General features: G+C 44.8%; 1 long non-coding RNA gene across 2 annotated transcripts; it reads left to right on the forward strand.

The window, feature by feature from the left end:
• The first annotated feature begins 11,731 nt into the window (after window positions 1-11,731).
• On the forward strand, window positions 11,732-14,368 carry LOC138241279 (uncharacterized). 2 transcript variants are annotated; one of them, XR_011190494.1, is made up of 4 exons: window positions 11,732-11,820; window positions 13,091-13,191; window positions 13,279-13,392; window positions 14,095-14,368. It is a non-coding gene; the product is annotated as an uncharacterized lncRNA (long non-coding RNA). The 2 variants fall into 2 exon arrangements; XR_011190497.1 differs by having other exon boundaries at window positions 11,760-11,820; window positions 13,044-13,191.
• The last annotated feature ends 4,288 nt before the right edge of the window (window positions 14,369-18,656 follow it).

An 18,656-nucleotide genomic window follows, 5' to 3' on the forward strand; every position in this document is an offset into this window, starting at 1 on the left:
TCGTCCGCGGTGTTTGGTTGTACCGCCCCCCAGCCATCCAATGGCGTGTTGTTATTTGTGCATGTCCCGCCCCCTCAGGAGCCAATGGTGTGGGTCGGAACCCGCACCGGCCGGTCGCCCCGGCGCCTCGGGGTCCCAAAGCCCCCAGCCGGCGCATCCCTGGGTGTGTGCGAGTGTGTATTGGTTTGGAAGGGGAGCATGTCTGCCGCGGGGTTGAGTGCACTCTATTATAACCCTAGGAAATCGGGCAGTTACGGCGGCGCAGGGGGTCTGTTGCGGGCCGCGAGATCCCGGGGTGTGCGCGGCGCCAGCCGCGGCCGGCTGGTCGAGTGGCTGTCCGGCCAGGCTGCTTATACGCTGCACATGCCGGCGCGAGTACGTTTTAAGAGAAACAGGATGCTGGTGTCCGAAATGGATGGACAGTGGCAGGCCGACTTGGTGGACATGAGAGAACACCACGCGTTCAATGACGGTTTCTGTTACATCTTAATGTGTATAGACATGCTGTCTAAATACGCTTGGGCCGTGCCGCTGAAAACCAAGACTGGTGGGGCCATGACAGGCGCTTTCCGAAATATACTGCAAGAGGGGCGTGCTCCTAAAAAGCTACAAACGGACGAGGGTAAAGAATTTCTTAACAGGACCTTCCAGAATTTTCTCAAACGTGAGAATATTGAACATTTCGTTACGGCCAGCGACGTGAAGGCTAGTGTGGTCGAGAGGTTTAACAGAACTATTAAAACAAAAATGTGGAGGTACCTGACACACAAAAACACCTTTCGTTATATCGACGTCCTTTCAGATCTTATTTACGCTTATAACCATAGTTACCACACGACTATTAAACGAACCCCGGCTTCTGTTACGCCCGACAACTCCCTTGAGGTGTGGAGAACGGTCTATGACGCGCACTTTAAGAGAAAACCGTCAAAGTTTTCACTTAATGTGGGTGATCGCGTGCGGGTGTCCAAAATAAAGGGAGTGTTTGAGAAGGGATATGAACAGACCTTCACAGATGAAATTTTCATTGTCAAAGAGCGGTCCGCGGCTCTGAGACCCTATTACAAACTGCAGGACTACGCAGGCGACGATATTAAGGGTTCCTTCTATGCCGAAGAGCTACAGAAGATAAACCCGGATGTTGAGAACGTCTACCGCATCCAAACGATTTTAGCAACCAGGGGTCGTGGCAAAAACAAACAGCTTTTGGTAAAGTGGCGTGGCTGGAGCGATAAATTCAATAGTTGGGTGAAGGCTTCTGAGGTCCGAGACATATAGAGGTGGTGAAAAATGAACCCCAATGGTTTCTATGTGACGCTGGCCAGTAATTCATTCTCAAAGATGTTTCCAAAGAACACTAATGCCTGCTTCACAGAGCATCTGGCAAAGGCGATTGACCTGGACGGGGGCTGGGAAGTGGGCCTGGTCGAACTACACTATCCAGATACACTAAACACTTTTGATGAAGACGAAGTTTTTCTGTTCATCAGCGAGGAGCTCAAGACTATCTGGACCTGTACCTTACCGAGAGGGTACTACGGCAACATCGAGCAGCTCTTGCATGAAATGAAACGGGCTGCTGAAAAATCCAAGTTAACGGCTGTAAGTCTTAAATACAACCCCATTAGCCGGTCGGTAAGGATTGTTAGTGATAAACGGTTTGTTATGCAGCTGCGTAATCGCCTAGCGCGGATGTTGGGTTTCAATTCGGGTGTCGCGGGTGTAAAATCACCGCACCCCGTCGATATGACTGGCGGATTTAACACCATGTATATATACACCGATATCATAGAACACCAGTTAGTAGGCGACGTCTACGCACCGCTTTTGCGTTGTGTGCCCTTCAGAGGCGTGGATGGTGAATTCGTCACAGTATTGTACGACAAACCCCATTACGTGCCGGTGAGCATCGACCATTTTAACAACATCACTATTGAAATAAAGACGGATCAAAACGAACACGTGTCATTTGCATTTGGAAAGGTCATCGTCAAGCTGCATTTCAGACCTGTGAAAGCGTCAAACATCTAAAAGGATGACGGTCATCAAGAGCTACGGGGATCCTTCTCTGTATACGCACTACTACAAACAACAGGCTGGTTATGGATTACCAGGATTTTCAGGGCTACCGGTTCAGTACGGCGCTGGTATCGGGGGTATTTTCAGAGCGCTATTTAGAAAAGCCGTGCCTTTTCTGAAACGCGGGTTTGAAATAGCTAAGCCGCACATGGCATCGGCAGCTAAAAACATCGCCAAAGACGTGGTCGGCAACGTTACAAGCGCGGTCATGTCTAAGGTGGCTGCACATCAGCAGGAAGGTTCGGGTCTAGTATACATCCGCAGGGGTGTCAGTAGAAAAAGACAGACGTCATCATCCCACCGTCGGGGGCCGCCGAAACCTGATAAAAGAACGGCTAAGCGCAGACAGGCAACTCATAGAAGCTTAAGGTCGACCAAGAAGAGCGTGACACACCGCAATCAACGCGACACGAAACGAGACATATTTTAAACATGGCTTTTGTTCACGGCGGGTCTGCAGAATGCGCCAAGTCGGAGCTGGACATATTTCAATTAGCACCTACCCAAACAAGCGTCGAGAAAAGTTTTTACATAGAAGTTCCACCCCTCATGGCCCTCACGGAAAACGCACCTCTGGAGTTCTACGTCGCAGGCAACGGTGAAGATTATTTAGATTTAAACAACACGCTGCTCTATTTGACCTGTAAAATAACGGAAGCAGACGGTCGGGACATTGATGCGGCAGCCCGTGTGAGCCTGGTGAACTACCCCATCGCTGCCATCTTCAGCCAGGTTGACATCACCGTAGGAGACCGATTGATCAGCCAGAGCAACAACTGCTATCCTTACAGAGCCTTTATGGAGTCGGTCCTGAACTACAGTGAAGAGACGCTGAAGATGCAGTATTCAACAGGTCTCTTTTACAAAGACACAGCCGGGGAACACGAGTCCACAATTTTGGATGGTCCCAATCAGGGGTTCCGAAAAAGAGCATCATACACGGCGCAAAGCCGAAAACTGGAGCTCCTGGGTCACATTCACGCCGACCTGTTTTTTCAGGACAAACTACTACTGAATGGCGTAGACCTGAAAATAAAACTCACGCGAAACAGAGATGCTTTCTGCTTAATGAACAACGCCGGAGAACACAAACTGAGCGTACTCTCTGCATCTTTGTTTGTGAAAAGAGTCAGAGTGTCACCCGGGGTCAGACTGGGACACGCCGAAGCACTCCTGACGGCCAACGCTAAATACCCCATAGACCGCGTACAGATGAAAGTCTTCAGCCTGCCAGCAGGGAGCCGTGTGTGTAACCAAGAAAACCTCTTTCTCGGGCAGTTACCCAAAGTGGTCATTTTGGGGTTTGTGGACAACGCTGCATTCAGCGGCAGTTTTACCCAAAACCCCTTCAATTTTAAACACTACAACGTTAACTTTCTGGCTCTCTACGCGGACGGGGAACAAATCCCCACTAAACCGCTTCAACCAGACTTCCAGAATGGACATTGCATCTGTGAATATTTAAAATCTGGTGGAAACAGCCGGGAAGTGTCTGAAAGACAAACCAGTTCTGGTGGACCGCGAGGAGTACGCGCGCGGTTACACATTGTTCGCTTTCAACCTCAGCCCCGACGACGAGTGCACAGGACATTATTCACTTATCAAAACGGGTAATCTGAGAGCTGAAATACGCTTCGCGCTCCCGCTACCCACTACAGTTAACATGGTTGTGTACGCGCTGTTCGACAACGTGATAGAGCTGGATATGAGACGTCAAGTCATTTACGACTTCAGCTAAAAAAGCACTGGGAGACCACACAACCTGCACATAAAGATGAACATCAAACAGCTGGAAGACATTCTAACCCGAGACCGCTATACCCGAGACAGTTTTCTAGGCGTGTTCCCCAGTGATGCCCTACCGAGCAAGAGACTGGCGCGGCGCCCTCTGAGTTTAATAGTTAATACTCACCCACACGACCGCCCCGGTGAACACTGGCTGGCTATTTACTTACCCGACGACGAGGGCGCAGAATTTTTCGACTCCTACGGATTTTCACCTGAAGCCTTTTTCTTTCCCAAGAACATTATTGATTTCTTAAACAGAAATGCTAACTCCATATTTTACAATAACAGACAATTGCAAGATTCTTTTGCAGTGACCTGCGGTCTACACTGCGTCTTTTTTCTATACCATAGATGTAAAGGTTTAGAAACATTTTAGAACTTTATTCTACGGATGCAATCCAGAATGACCGCATGGTGGAAATGTTTCTGAAAAATCGACGTCGTGTGAGACGGAGACCCCTGTACCCTTTCAAGCCCTTTGAAAATACGAATGTTCAATTATGCGGGTGTTTACGACAATTTAAAACATGTCATAAATGTTAATCGATCGTCTAAAATAAAAATGAAATCGAACCATTTCGACGTCTGTGTGGTTATTATTTAAAAAGAACACAAAACATGAATGAAAATCAACACAATATTTGTATTATACATTCGCTGTTACAGCGCTCAAGCTTTTTTTAATACGTTACAGACAAACCATTTTTAAACATATTGTGCACGCTTTTTAATATACATTTCAAGTCATTTAACACAAACACACAGACCCAGAGAAAAAAATGTTACAAAGACAGCCATGTGGGTCTAGGTATTAATGATCGTCTCCTTTCAGCGGTTATCTTCGAGACCGGGTCGACCGTCGACAACTCGTCGACAGTTTTGGCCGACGCGGCACACCCCGGCGGGGCAGCCTTGATTTTTTCAAGTAGCTCTCGGTTACCAGCGTTGGCTAGCAAGGTGCCCGGCACGTTGATTTCAGCCATAGCCTCCATGAACACAACTGCTTGCTGCTGCGTGAGAGCCCTGACAAGATCAATCATGTGAGAGCCCTCAACGGGTGCCCGCTTGTACACAAATTCCCCCTTTTCATTCCAGGCTATTAGTGGTTCATTGCGGGCCATGGTCTTTAACAATATCTCGGCATTTCTCCGGAACCTCTGAGACACGCTGTCCAAAATATACCCAAAGTCAGCCTCGCTCGATGACGGCGGTTGCGCGAACGTACGTGATAGTTCGGTGGGTGCATTTTCCGGTAGTACAACGGTTAAAGTCCCCTTTTCGGAAGTCTCCTGGCGTACTAATGTCAAATACCGTGCAACACCTGGCTGTACAATTTCACTTTTTCATATTCGGCCAGATGCGAGTTCTGCAGAATGTCACGCATTTCATCATCCAGCCGACGGGCGGTTATTTTTCTTACATCGCTTTCGAACCCAGACCGCTCTCGGAGTCGATCGAGCTGTTTCTGAGGTACCAGGTACATTTTTTCAGTGTGCTCCATTATCGACGTTGTAGAAGCCCCGTAATCAGTGGTACTGCAATACTCAACAGGGCCCCGATAAAACCACCAGACTGGTTCACCAAGAGTCTCTTTCTTTTAAGAGAAAGACCCTTTCGACTCAAAGTCTTTATAAGCTTACGTTTTCTCTTCAGGGTCCCAAACTGCTTAGCAGATAACGGTATGTTCCCTTTCAAGGTATTCAAGGCGATTTCAGCTATGGCCTGTACAAGATCATTTGTAGCCCCGCAGAGAATAGCTTTCCGCTGTTTGGGGGTGGCTTTTACCAGAAAATTTAAGAGAGTCAGGTTTCTCCGAACGCGTGAAGACATGACGACGCCCCGAACATGTTTTTTCGACTGAGTCTGTGGTTGTGAGATCACCGACTTTTAGATTTTTTAAACACATAAGCCGTGGGTACATCTGGGGGGAAAAGACCTGTTCGCAAGCAATAGTCATCTGGGGTGTCGGCATTTAAATCCACCAACAAGTAACCGAAAGGTTTTTTAGTACCGTCATTGAACACTTCCAAAAAAAATTTGGCTTTACCGGGGTACATCTGCCGGGACAGGGTTGTAATCTGTAGTTTATCTCTAGGGTTTTTAAACAGCACCATGTACTTTGTATTTAACGAGATGGTTCTACTTTTCCGGCCTTGACAAAACACATTTTGGACGATATACATGATGCTGAGGTTTCGGTGGTGTACGTATTTGGTAAAAGCTTTTTCTATCTCATTATTTTCACACGCAGACTCCATCAAATCATCCACTATAATCAAATTTACTCTACCCGGCGGCAGTAGCTGGTCATCGGAAAACGACGTCGGTAGTCCTTCTATAAACTGAATGTATGGAAATTTCACAAGCAACTCGTCGTATAGAGGTTGCCAGCAGCTGTAACACCAGACTATGTTTTCGGGTTTACAAGTCATAACGGTATCACCACTCTCCAAGAGCTGTTTTATAAAATAACTTTTACCGCAATTCGAGGGTCCGGACAAAATGCACGAAAAAGGGTGTTTTAACCTAACATCCATCGTGTTAATATCCGAAGGGCAACGATGTCAAATTTTCTTGCAGCTCCCGCTTGTCGTACACCACCTTCTGGGTTTTCTTTAAGGTCCGGGTCTCAATGCGCCAATCCTTTTTAACAAGCACGATCATCGGCTGTTGAATAGAAATGTGTTTAAATTCCCGGCACTCTGCATAAGGGTTAACGCCATAGTCAAAAACCAAGTCCCGCAGACTCTCAAAGTTAACTTTTTCACAATTGTTCACATTGAGCATAATGCCTTTTACCTTTAAACAGGCTTTCCCTCCAGACAGTTTGTACCCGTACGACTTGGGTCCTGTTGACACAAACTCGGTGATGTGTTGACCAGCATCGATTTTGCTGGTCAACTCACCCAAGTAGTCGCCCAGTTCCGGATTCCACTCACCCTCCCGGCTCACAAAGATAACGGAATCTGTGTCATGGTAGAGACAACGGCCTTGCAAAGCATTTAGCAGATTGTATAACTCCAAGCGGGCATAGGCGGTTGTAAAGCTAGCGATGAAAATGTTAGTGTTTGAATAGCTCGTATAGTGGTGTTTAGTGTGTTTCCACGTAACACAGGCTGTGTTTTCATCGATAAACTCGCAGGCTGACACCTCATGATATGGCATAAATAAGTACCTGAACAATTCATCGGGGTTTCTCACAATGGTGGTCTGTGGTAAATTGTCTCTTTGACCATACTTGCCCCACAAACTGTTCAAGGCAATTTTTGAAAGCTGTCTTTTGGCCGGATTCTTTTTAATGTTGCCGGGGTCCAGCCGGACAGCCTCTTTTTCATAATATTCGCCGATATATCTTTGTTGTTTCGCGACATCTGTACACCACTCTGGAAACCCCGAAGCTTCCTGGTTGCCTTTCAGATGCAGTTTGATGTAGTCAGTAAAAAGATCGTGTGAGGCCTTTTCGAAATGCCAAATTTAGTAAATTTTACACACTCTATACCCCAGGTCTAAGGCCTTCTGTAATTCGGGGGTGCACCAGACACCTGTCAAGGCGCGATCTTCATCACCGTGCTCACAGGGGGTGGTCTGTTTTGTTTCAGCACACGTACGACACAGCGTGAAAAACAGTTTTTTGTCAATTTTGGTTGGAAGAACTGGAAAGTACAAACATCTGGGTGGGTAAACTTTCACCTTCGCTAAACCGAAATACCGTTTTAAATCTCCAAAGTTGTTATATATTATTCGGGGGTGGCCCAGTGGGTATTTTTTAGTTTTGTTCACAAATGGATACAGACTGGTGAAATCATAGTAATGAATTTTTTCACCGGGCTGCGTTGTGTAATGCAAACAAATCACATTTGTTCTCCCCCCAAAAAGTGACTCGCGAGGTTGTAGAGGCTCTGGTAATTTCGCGGCTGTTAGAAATTTAGCCAAACCCCCATTTTTAACAAGCGTGTCTCTGAACTCGTGCTCCCACAAAACACGCACGTTAAAACCTCTCATTTTGAGAAAATTAATTTTCACCATCGTCTTTCTGTACAACCAACCAAAAGTAGTTTTTGTCAGCTGATTAAAATCGTTTTCACAATAACAAACGCTACAACCGTGAAAAAAGCAACCGTTGAACTCAAAGGCTGTCGGCACGCCGTAAATTACAGCATAACCATCCAGAAAATATGGGCCGACCTTGAACTCACCGGCCGTGGTTAACGCGTGTTGGATTTTAACGCGCTCTGTGTGTTCGATGTACATAAGCCATTGAATGCTGGGTGTAGAAAATCGTTTTTGCTGGCGGTGGTAATTGTCATGGGGTAGCAACGCAATCGTCTCTTCCTGTAAAAACATAAGTCTGAACATGGCCATGCAGACACTAGCGATGGTCACAAACTGAAAGGGGTCGATGCAGACAACGCAGGCGGCCCCTGACTCAGTCACGCGTGTCTGTCTGGTCATATTCATGACCTCGTCCCGAAACCTGATACAGCCTTCTCTTAGAATTGCCACATCCAACTGGCAGTAACATTTCAACTCTCTCTGTAAGTTAAACACACTTCCCCGGCATTCTTCATACCAAACCAAAAACTCAGCTTTCTCGCTCGGCAGCATGTAGTTAACGCCGTAAAGTTCACGCGGAGGCATCGGTCCGACATAATTTTGGTTTTCTGCAGTGTTCATCAAGTGTGGAAAATGACCCTTACACCCGGGGAACCCCATGGTGGCCGGCAGTTTGCTTAATTTCATAGGCAGAAAGTTTAAAGAATGGATAAATCGGATGTTCAGAGCTTTTATGGTCATATACATTATCTTACCACCCTGATTAATTAGTTCAACGTCCATCTTTTCAGCTAACAACTGCCTGATCACTAGGTAATTGTCATATCCCTTGCCATTGTGCGATATGAACGTATGGTTTTTGAAACGTCTATCGATAAATTTACACACAAAATCCTTTAGACAAGTTTCACCATAAAATTCCCAGCTGCGTTTATTGTCAATATGAAGGGCGTGGACATAATTTGGTATGTGGGTCCCCGTTTCCTGCATGCATTCAAAGTCGAAAAAAATGTACTTGTTTGAAATTTTGGGGTTGTCCAAAGGCGGTATGTAGCACAAATGTGTATCTGGGGTGTCGATCACGTTGTTACAACGCGAGCACAGTTTCTATTTACATTTGTGACTTGCGAGGTTATAAACCCCACATTTGTCACAAAATGCGCTCACACTTACTCACACCCGTCGGCGCATTCCGCAAGTGTCTCGCCAAACACTGTGAGCTACGACAAAAGACCTTACAGGCCGGGCAATTCTGAATTTCTGCATCAATTTCGCAACACTGGGGGATCTAAACAGGTTTTACAAGCTTTAACACAGGCGTGTGCATTCTTGTGGCTATACGCTGCGTGGCAGTTAGTGCAAAAATACGCCGCCCACACAAAAGCTTTAATATTTAAAACCCCATAAAAATGCTCTTCATGCAGTAGAACAAAAAGTATTTTAGAATTTGGTGGTGTGGGTCCCGTTGTAAAATATTTCCAATCACCCTGGTCGTGGTACAAAATTTTAATGACCACCTTTAAATGTTTTTCAAAAGCGGTAATGTCTGACAAACTAATTTTCCGATTCTCTGGAAAACCCAACTCTTTGTGCATTCGTTTAGCGCCCTGTAACATTTTCCCATCGGTACAACCTTCATTCAACAAACCGTACACACTCCCGGCGAAACACAGATTACCGCCCGTGTAATGTAAGTCGATAAGGTGCGCTTTTTTCTGCGCAATTACCCGGCTGTACAGAACAGATTTAAATCTTCGGCGGGCACCCCCCTGCATATTCCTAACTATCGTCACCACTAAGCGGAGGGTGTCATCGGTGAGAACCTCTGTGTGGCTCTGTAAGAGGTCCGAGATGTGGCTTAAAAAATCGGCCGCATTTAATTCTCTGGGGTGTCTCCTGCGTGAGAACAAGGGTTTGTTAAAACCACCCTCTGTCAAACGCAGCTGTACAAAATCATTCGCCCCGATGTTTGGAGAAAGTTCATCCAATATTCTCTGGACTGCACCATGCACAGCGTCTATAGCCTGTACATACGAGGTTATTCTGTCGAGATTAACAAAACAAAATTCTTCATGGTGCTCTGTTGCTCTAAAATTATTATAAGACCTGTTATAACTACGTATACACTCCAGGAAAACCATGGGGTCTCTATTCACCCCGGCACCGCCACCAACCTGATTCAGATCGTTCAGTACAACCGGTTCTGGGTTACCACCATCCTGTTCTGCCACAACAACCTCGGGCCTTAAGTTATTTTCTACCACTGCATTTTCATTGCGTGGCTCGGGCGACCCTTGGGAAATCTGATGCCTCGCTCTGAATGTTTGACGACGCAACAAACATGCTTTTGCCAGTTTAATTCTTTTATTTATGTACAAAAGCTTGTGGTTGGCACGCGGTCGGTCTTTTAAGCACTTTTTAGACCGCATGTTTAGTCATTTATCACCGGGGGTTTGCACCAATGCTCCCTGAAATAGCATTATGAGGTAGTGAAATCAGGAGGTTAGATCGACATCCTCTTTAGAAAAAACGTCTAAGAGGCTAGCGGCGTAAACCTGGATCGTTTTTGGAAACACTGCATGTGCACATGCTAAAGCGGCTCTTAGATTCTCTAAACACCGCTGTTTAGCCACCTCATTAGTGCCCACCTTTGATACCAAGTCTGCAATATGCCGCACTGAGTACCCCAAATCACCAAGCACCAAGTCTTTAGGCGCGTTATTATTTCGCTCCGCAGGCTTGACGCGTCTGGCTTTGGTCGATGTCTTAACAGTCGTTTCGGATGCAGTCACCACCTTGGGTTCCGACGTTTCCACCGCATTTGTTTCACCGCGCGTCGATACAGATGCTGTGTGAAAAAATAAGACTTTTTATTACCACGCCAATGCTCCACATCTCAAAATCTGAAAACAACACTGTGATAAAAATAAAAGACTTTTCAACACAACAATCAATGAAATCTAAACTGTCAAAGTCAGAAAACTACGATAACTATGATAAAAACGCCACGCATATGGTGCATCCTTACACAAAGGCCTGTGGGTGAATGGAACAAGTTACCCGGACATGTTGTTACACCGGTTTCCTTGACGTCGGTGGTGGCGCTACTGGGTCAAGCGGCGTGCTAACGGCCTGTAGACCCTCGCACACACCAGTCGCTTTTAACTTTAAAAGCTAGGCAGTTTTAAAATAAGGTTTTTTTAACACCCCCAAACAGAAAACTCCGCGAAGTAGGATCTTTCAGCGAATTAACATCCTAACAAAAGAAGTAACGTTTACCGTAAGTGGATCATAACACATCTTGACCACGTTTAAATTATATTAACCTTTGCTTGTTGGTTTCAGCCGTTTTGAGCTCGTTACCCCAGTTAACTTGTTGGCGCGCCGCAGTTTATTTTTTGAAGGTCCGGGGTCTGCACGGAGTGGGAAAATACCATTAGTGAAAAATATAGAAAAACGGTATGTTGCGTTACAGTATGTATTTTTATTATAGACAAGTTTAAATGACCAGGCTAAAAGAATGTTTTATATAATACCAACCTCTTCTCTCAGGCGCTCTGATAATATCCCCCGCACCGTCTGGTATGATGTGAACATCGGCCTGTGTCACCACAAGGTTTTGGGTTGGTAATGCAAACCCCAAACGGGGTTTTTTAAATGTGTGGCGACTTGTCCCTTCGCCCGCGTCTGTGGAATAGACACATACGCGTTTTGGTGCGGCGTATATACCCCTGTGTCTTTAAGACTCACATGGTCATAAAGCGTTATTCAAAACATTGTCGTAATTACTCACCGGTGTTGTGCTACGCCGTAACTGGTCTTTTTACACCCGTGGTTTTCGGGGCTATTGGAAATGAATGGATACACACAGTCACGACCACATTACGGCACCAATCCCGGGTAATTCCATTATATTCATTCAATATTGCCTAGTATACAAATATTATACAACGTTTTGTAACTATAGCTAACACGAGACATGGACCGCGACGTTGTAATTGTCTCACAATGAGCCAGATATACATACCGCTGAAATTCGTGGAATCCTCGGCTTCGTCTATCAAGTCGAACAGTTCTAAGTCTGTAAATAGAATATCTTCAGACTGTTGCAATTGATCGGCGTGGTCCATTCTGACGAGTTAGGCGATAACGTGAGAGTGTAGGAATTGGAATGCAGCTAAAACTTCGCCTGTTAAACCGCTGGTACTTATACTCAAGCCGCTAAACATTCTCTTCTAAGAAACACACATGGTCCCCCCATAAAACCATTAATCTTAGGTATCGTTGGGGGTGCACGTACTGGTCTGTAGAAATTATTTTAAGAAACATTTTAGAAAACGTTTTAGACCGTTATAATGTAAAAATCTATATTATTTTAAGACATACAACGGTGTCTAAAATTTCATAGCTGTTAAAACGTGGCGAAAATGTACCGCGTTGTCTTTGTTTGATTCACCAACAGACCGCTAAGAATATTATCAAGCAAAATGTTTTTATTATGTATCTGTTCTTTATAGGGACGTGTTCACAAACCAAGCTTGACGTTTTGAGGTTTTATTTTTCCGCGCTGCGCTGTTAAGAACATTTTTGCGTGAAATACATGTGGTGCTTGTAAATTAGAAAACTTTACATGAATTTAAAATGTTTGTAAACTTTCCCTGGTGTCAATTTTAGCACCCCCCACTCTGCATTCCGGAGCCTGTAACCAACCCCTCCCCACACCCCGTCTCCAATATCATCACAAATCATCTCTACCGGGAAACAATTTTAAAACTTTAAGAACAATCCGTTACAGTCTGAAGAACAACACCCCACCATTTGTTGTCTGTTAACACTTTAAAGACTTTTATGCTGGCGCTGTGTGGAAATTTATCCCAAACTTTCGAAAAAGCTGTCGCGAATGTGTTATTAAAAATAAACTGTGTCTTATTACGTTATTTTAAAAACTTTAAGACCAACCCCGCATGTTTAAAATTTATTTTCGGGTGAAACACATCATTTGTGTTTGCGTTGTGTGTTTATACTTTAAAACTTATAAACTGATATGTGAATACTTTTCGCTCTCAATAAATCGGGGGGGGGGGGTCATCACAACCAATTGTAAAATGTCTTGTGTTATGTAGGCGTGTTACACCATTGGCGCATATTCTTAAACGCTCCGACCTGACAGGGCCGCAGTGCGTGCTTGGAGCTGTCAGACACCACAGAGCTGCTGAGATGGCTTCTTTGTGTGGAGAAACAACGGGGTCCGCTACTCTACAAAGTGAAGAGGTAGGCGGCTAAAATATTTTTTCGGCTCGTGGAATTGTTGTATCGGTGCTTAGCGTATGTCATTTTAATACTTGGTCTTCTTTTTAGCAAAACCCGAACCCACCCTCTGAACCCTGTAATTGCGGCGGGGGTGTGAGTTCAGCTGGGGTACCAGATGTTGAAGAACAGCCGGGTGCTAGCGATGATACCACGCTACAAATGGTAAATATTAACGAAAAACCTTAGCTCAAAAGTGTAAATGCTCGGTATTTTAGGTGCAAAGCATGTCTATTTTGTTAAGCCTTCCTTTTCTTTTTCCTTTAATAGAATAAAGAGGATGTGGACAGGTCAATCTTCAGCCTACCGACACATGTGAATGTCTCGTGTCTATGCTTGTGTGTTCGCCCAAATGTTAATAAAACTGATGCCCCTGTCCCCTAATGAGCCCGATGTTATGCCCCAGATTGTGAAAGCAGTAGTTTATTGCATCTTCAAACACTGTTTAAAGGGGGTCCTGGTTGATGACTGCCCGGCCTGTTTGATTGACCATCCTGGGCAGCGGGGCCACACATGCATGTCTGTCGGCTACACAGATGGGTTTGAAGATGTGACGTTTGCCGCTTTAGAAATTTATAAGTCTCTCAGTTAAGCCCGAATTTTATCGGCTGTTCTGTACACCGCCCGGTGTCTGGGTTCGTACACCATTACAAATGACACTGAGCGGGGCATAAAACAGTTGCTAAAAAATATAATTGAGGACCGCTCCCCATACGAGCATGTACACGCCACCCTTGAACAGCTGGATGAAAAATTAGAAGACGTGACTTTTGATGTGTTGCAAAAGAAACACTATTCTTATTTTTACAGACGCAAAAAAAAAAGATCTATGTAAAATGTGAATACAGATTTCACTCTGTTTTACAGACCCGGGTGTGCCATCGACCGAAGAATGAAGAATTTCGAATGTATACGTCTGAACTCTTACTAAGAGTGCTTTACACACTTCTCTCTACAAAGCTTGATGTGCAAAACAAAGAGTCGAATGCTAATGTCCTTAAATTTGTTAAAGAGATAGATGCGTATGTCGAGAACTTGAGTGAAATTATTACAGATCTGATGTTTTCAGATCAGAAAAGGAAGCCTGGGGGGTTCTACAGTGTGTATTCCAAAATACAGCGTGTTTTGCACAGAACCTGTGGTAACACTATCCCGCTGGTTACGCAGGTGTTTGTCCTGCGATTTCTTTCCGTGAGACTTTACGCAGTCAGTGTGTGTGCTTGCACCCCGGCTGTTTTGGAGACACGGCTTCTGCAGCATATAAGCAACCACGGCCCCACCAGTCTTGGTTTTCAGCGGCACGGCCCAAGCGTATTTAGACAGCATGTCTATACACATTAAGATGTAACAGAAACCGTCGTTGAACGCGTGGTGTTCTCTCATGTCCACCAAGTCGGCCTGCCACTGTCCGTCCATTTCGGACACCAGCGTCCTGTTTCTCTTAAAACGTACGCGCGCCGGCTTGTGCAGCGTATAAGCAGCCTGGCCGGACAGCCACTCGACCACCCGGCCGCGGCTGGCGCCGCGCACACCCCGGGATCTCGCGGCCCGCAACAGACCCCCTGCGCCGCCGTAACTGCCCGATTTCCTAGGGTTATAATAGAGCGCACTCAACCCAGCGGCAGACATGCTCCCCTTCCAAACCAATACACACTCGCACACACCCAGGGATGCGCCGGCTGGGGGCTTTGGGACCCCGAGGCGCCGGGGCGACCGGCCGGTGGGGGTTCCGACCCACACCATTGGCTCCTGAGGGGGCGGGACATGCACAAATAACAACACGCCATTGGATGGCTGGGGGGCGGGACAACCAAACACAGCGGACGACCATTGGATGGAAAAGGGGGCGTGGTACCTGTCAAAAGTTTGACGAAAGGTGTCGCTTTATACTACTCACAACACATAAACACGGCCCCTTGGCCACCGCATCAAGGGGTCCTGAATAATAATAAACCCACCAGACGATGCCTATCTCCATGCCTCCTGCACCAGCACAACAGCTCACGATCCATTTCTTTCACTTACACACAGATTACATACAGATGATCCGTCTGAGGGAATCCAGTCCAGGGCCAGTGCCTGCAAGAAAGCTTGTTTCAAAAACATCAAAAACAGTTTCTGCTGCAGGGGTCAAGGCAATTTTGTCTTTAGACTGCACTACCCCCCTCAAACCAATACGTCACTAGACAAGCTCGTTCTGAGAAGGCATTCACCCTGGCTTTATCATGTAGTTGGTTTTATACTCCTTTTTCTTCCTCTCAAGATCCAATACTTGGAGTAGCCCGGCCTTATGGATTCCCTCATTAGGTAAAACAATCACAATATCACAGAACTCTTTCGAGGTAGTTCACATAAATGCTATTTCATACAGAAATTCCTTATAAATGCTGCAGGGCATCCTAGCCCAATAGGTCTGGGGTGTCCCCTACCCACATCAGTAGTTGAAACTGTACATATTTTCCCAAGCAGACTGTGACAGCTTATATTTGCTTTAAACACAACCCTTGCACCCCTTCTCCTGTAGCCTCCTGTTACCCGTTAGAAAACTTTATATCACATTTTTATGCTGTTTTAGTCTAAAAACAGGACAGCTGTGCTCCTGTGTCCCACAGTTACTGCACACTGTAAGATTATTTCACTTTTATTTCAATCCTGAGATAAATTTAGGAAGGCTACAGAGGGGTTTACTAGATTAAAACTGTTAGTTCACACACGGCTCTCGTTTCAGCTTCTGACATGTTCTTTAATTGTGAAATCAAGCCTTTTTCTTCCAATTTCTCCAAAAAACACATTTTTTAGTAACTGCACACCAGCTTATTAGTAGTTTTGTCTTTGAGGTTTTATATCTCGGTATAACATTAAAGTCGCACAATAATTTCGACAAACTGGCGGCTCCCTTTCCTCCTTGGGAGTCTTTTTACCTCCCATTTGCAGCGCTTGCACTTCTGCATGCATGCTTCGCGAGTTATTAAATCACATCTGTCTCCGTTCGTAATATCAGGAAAGCATAGTTGCACATTCTTGGCAACATCAGGTTTTAACCCACTCAAGTAAATTTGTTTGATTACTGTGGAAGTATCTTCATTCACTTCCTTTTCATCTGCTAACCCCGAGTAAACTATCCATAAAGCTATAAACCTTTCTGTAAAATCTGAAAACATCCTCACTTCCTTCTGCTGACATGCTGTTACTTTTCTCTAATCAGTTTTCGGTGGGTAATGCTCTTTCAAAAATCTCCACACTAATTCCCACCCTTCTCCCAGATTCTCTCTTAAGGCGTTCTATTTCTTCTTTTGCTTTTCTTTTTCTACATGTACAACTTCGTTTCGTTCAGCCATTGCTTTTAGCTTTTCCATCAGGGATTTTTCCGTCTCATCTATGATATTCTGTTGAATTCTCAAATATTCCTCTAAATATTTTTATCCAAAGGTTCATACACTTTTCTACATTCCTCTTCAGCCTAAATTCCGTCTGACAGTCAATATTTCTTTTAAATTTCACTTTGGATTAATCAAACTTTTTTTTTTTTCCTTTCACACCAAACCATTTTCATGTCTCCCACACGCCCCGCAGAATCCCCCAGTCGAGACAAACTGACAAACTATCACAATACGGGAACACGGACCAGGTTCCAAATCCTGGCTTTAAACACACAGTTGAATCGAGTTACCATTTTCGGCTCTTCTGCGAGTACAATTCTAGTTACTACCTTCAGCTGTACTGCAGTCGTGTACCAGGATGCAACACCTGGATTTTTTCACACGGGCAGGGCGAGATGCTATTCCTTCAGCAATCCATCCTTTTCTACCCCACCTTCACAAAACAGGCACCTAAAACACATACACCATTAACTCATTTTTCTGTTGTACTCGCTTCAGCTTCAGGAAAACCCTGAACCCACCACAGCAACATGGAGAGGACAAGGGACTTTTTTAGAAAAGAGGAGTCCTTACCTCTTTTTAGAAGCGGCCGCCTAACTTTTCCTCTCCATGTCCGTGTGGTTTAATTTAGATGGATACTTCTTCATTTGGGTCACGTATCCGCCAATCTGCCTCCTCCTTTTTAGAGGACGTTGTAAACCTTTAGGAACAATATGATCTAGCAACAAGGTTATGTCACTGTAATTAGGCTTAAGACGATCAAGAGCAAGGCGCTTGCCTTTCTTCTAAATTCTTTACGATCATCAGGCAATTTAGGAAAAGACTTAACTAATGCAAATAATTCACTAGGAGACCAATGTCAATGTACTGTACATATGCTGGAGTTCCTTCTGGACCTGGAAAAGTGCACATTGGCATTTCACAAACAAGTGGCTACGGACCGCTTTCTAATTTCGGTGGAGACTTTTTCTTTTTAGTACGCATGGCCATGACTTTAGCTGCAGCTTGCTGTTCTTTAGTTTCAAGACTAGTCTTTTTTTAAGCTTCCCATTATTTCTGTGATTCCTCTTTCCATTAAATAAGTTTTCCAATTCATTTTCTTTCATTTCTTCTCCTTCTCTTCTAAGTTTCCCCTTCTTTCCTAATTCAACTTTCCTCTGTCCATTCTGATTCACTTACAAAGATCCTTCATAGTTATGGGCCCCTAATTATCATATATAAATTATATGCAAGTTCCCTTACACCTATTACCCTAGCTTTACAGTTCATGAACATAATTTTTTTTTACTCTAACCCAGGCTATAATTGTTTCTCCGAATTTGTCGTACATGTACTTTTGCTGGACTGCTCGGTCCCATTTTCGTCTTTGAATTTTAATTTCCCATTTTTACCGATCGGTGCCTTACTTAGAACCTTATCACATTAACTACTCCGCAGAGCAAAAACCACACGTCTGTGTTAAGATAAGTTCTTTATATGAGTCCTGGACTCATCAAACCCGCGTGAGAACACCCCTGTGGCTCGCTTCTCAAACTATTAATTTTAAAGGATCACTTACTGACGTCAGACAGCTGCCAATTCTCCAGACGCGTCTCTGGAAGGATAAACAGTTTATCCTCCGAGGTTCGTCCAATTTGCTAAAATTGTCCGGGTCCGGATGGAGTTTCAGCAGACGTTCGCGTTCAGGTTTGTGATCCCCAAATTGTCATGGAAATATAACTATCAAGGAAGCCACAAGAGAGAGTTCTCACCTGAGTAAGGTCTTTATTTCAATATTGCAATATTGGGAGCCCTGCTGCCAGTTCGCAAAGTGCAACCAGAGACTCAATTTGTTACAAGCAGTACAGGGTTTTTATAAGACGTTGCGCTGTAAAAAAGTTCAGCACTTGGTCCCTTCTAAAACTTCCCCTTTCTCTAAGAGAAAACAGATTACATCATAGAGCGAGAGAAGAAAAACTAGATTTGTTATTCAAAGCTTATCAGTTACTTTCGGCTAATTCTAATGACCCAGACAGCATATATTGTTTTGGTACATTGTCTTCTAAACTA

This window comes from Lepisosteus oculatus, chromosome 1 (assembly GCF_040954835.1).
Source record: "Lepisosteus oculatus isolate fLepOcu1 chromosome 1, fLepOcu1.hap2, whole genome shotgun sequence".
Lineage (NCBI taxonomy): Eukaryota > Metazoa > Chordata > Actinopteri > Semionotiformes > Lepisosteidae > Lepisosteus > Lepisosteus oculatus.